The following is a 2680-nucleotide window of genomic DNA, read 5'->3' as shown; positions in this document are numbered from 1 at the left end:
CAAGCAGCTGCTCTGTAGGCAACACTGTATTTTGCAGTGTGACATAGTAGCCATGATTTTTGTGTCCTATTCAACGCCCCATAAACACCAATGTTGCCTGCTGAGCAGTTGATTGAGCATGATCATAAGACATCAGCGCATTGAACCATTGATAACTTTCAATCCTTGCATTTAATCAAAAAGTGGTCTTCAGCAAAGTTGTAACCACCGCCCAAGAGAATTACTTGTCCAATCGTTTTGCCAACTTAAAAGAGAACTCTGACGTACTAATGGGAAAAATTCATCATGTGAAATTCTTCTATCATAAATCTCGCCTTGTTGTGCGCCAACCTTTGCGAGAGAGTCTGCCTTCTCATTGCCTGGGATTGAGCAATGTGAGGGGACCCATACAAAGGTAATCATATATGATCTTTCGACCAGCAAACTCATCTGCTCCCTTACCTTTGAAAGGAAATGAGTGCCTACCTTGTTTCATCGACCGAATAGCCTCCATCGAACTGAGACTATCCGAGAAGATGAAGTAATGGTCTATGGGCACATCGGAAATCATTCCCAATGCGAAGTTGATTGCTGCTAGCTCAACAACATAAACGGAACAAGGTTTCTGAAGTTTCCGAAAGGCGGTTGAGTATTCATTGAATACGCCGAAGCCAGTGGATCCATCAATGCGTGATCCATCAGTGAAAAATCTTCTATTGCAATTGACTTGTTGGTACTTTTCAGCAAAAATGCGGGGAATTGAGATAGGTCGAAGTTGATCTGGAACTCCTTGAATAGCCTGTTTCATGGAGAGATCATAGTCAATAGGGGAACTGATATCCGATGACATATAATAAAGATAGATTCGCACGAATCTAGATTGGATGCTCAATTCGAGCATTTCTTCAAAGTTTTCAATCACAAGGTTGTTACTGACAGTACATTTAATCAATATTCTAAATGAGAGCTCCCAGAAACGGTTCTGCAGGGGTTTTACTCCCGCTAGAACCTCTAGGCTCATATTGTGTGTTGAATGCATACAGCCAAGGGCAATACGTAAACAACGATATTGAATACGTTCCAATTTGATTAGGTGGCTTTTTCTTGCCGAGAGGATGCAAAAAGAGCCATACTCAAGAACTGAAAGAATAGTCGTTTTATATAGTTTAATGAGGTCTTCCGGGTGAGCACCCCACCATGTCCTGGAAATTGATCGTAGAAAGTTGATCCTTTGTTGACACTTTTGTTTCAAACACGTAATGTGGGTACCCCAAGTGCATTTTAAATCAAACCAGACTCCAAGGTATTTGAAGGTTAAAGATTGGGTAATGTCTCTGCCCAAAAGGTTTAGACGCAGTTGGGCTGGAAACCGCTTCCTTGTAAACACTACCAATTCAGTTTTTTTGCGGTGAAAACTCGATCCCTAAAATTCTTGCCCAGAGAGACAGATTATTTAGGGAATTTTGCAATGGTCTTTGCAAGATTTCCGCACGTGGACCTCTCATGGAAACCACGGTATCGTCTGCAAGCTGTCTAAGCGTGCATAGATTATCTAAGCAGTTATCAATATCTTTGACATAGAAATTATAAAGTAAGGGGCTTAAACATGAACCTTGGGGTAAGCCCATGTAGCTAATTCTAGAAGTTGTCAGTTGACCTAGATTGAAGGTCATTTGTTTTGCTGACAGCAAATTATACAAGAAATTATTTAAAACACCGGGTAATCCACTACTGTGCAAATTGTCTGACAGTATGTCTATGGAAACCGAATCAAATGCACCCTTAATATCCAAAAAGACTGAAGCCAATTGCTCCTTGTGCGCAAAGGCCAGTTGAATATCAGATGAAAGCATCGCTAGACAATCGTTTGTTCCTTTACTCTTCCGGAAACGAAATTGCGTATTTGAAAGTAGATTGTTTGATTCAACTCAATGGTCAAGTCTTAATAGGATCATTTTTTTCTAATAATTTCCTCAGGCATGATAACATAGAGATCGGACGGTAAGAATTGTGATCAGACGCTGGTTTCCCAGGCTTTTGAATAGCTATTACTTTAACCTGTCGCCATGCTGGTGGAACTATATTGAATTCCATAAATGAATTATATAGGTTAAGTAATCGTCTTTTAGCGATATCGGGGAGGTTTTTTAGAAGTTCGAATTTGATCATATCGCTTCCCGGAGCAGAGTTATTCGATGAAAGAAGTGCCATTAATAATTCCAGTATTGTGAATGGTTCATCCAGAGAACCGTTACTTCGGGCTGTATCCCGTAAAGTTGGTTGTGCTGGAACAGAATCTGGACAAACCTTTTTAGCGAAGTCGAATATCCATTGGGAAGAGTATTCTTCACTCTCATTGGAAGATGAGCGATTTCGCATATAGCGAGCCTTTTTCTAAAGCGTTGTCATCGAGGGTTCTCTAGAAAGTCCCTCGATAAAAGAGAAAACATTTTGCAGATAATCAAAACAGGGATGGTATTGAAGGTTAATCTGAGTTGGAGCTTACCGACATTAAGAGAATGAATTCGCGAATCAGATCCATCGAAGATCGATCCATAGCAACTTTCGGCATTTGCACTTAACTTCAAAGTGACGTTTCCTAGGTAGCGGTCGTTTCAACTCTCTCCACCAACCACCAACCGATCGCCCATTCGTAAAACTAACATAATGTCCCATCGACCACCGACCATGCCAGCCGACT

This window comes from Ochlerotatus camptorhynchus, unplaced genomic scaffold (assembly GCF_037179485.1).
Source record: "Ochlerotatus camptorhynchus isolate MF236.1 unplaced genomic scaffold, CSIRO-AGI_Acam_v1.1 ptg000242l, whole genome shotgun sequence".
In the NCBI taxonomy this organism is placed as follows: domain Eukaryota; kingdom Metazoa; phylum Arthropoda; class Insecta; order Diptera; family Culicidae; genus Ochlerotatus; species Ochlerotatus camptorhynchus.
Note: the sequence above shows the minus strand (reverse complement) of the source record.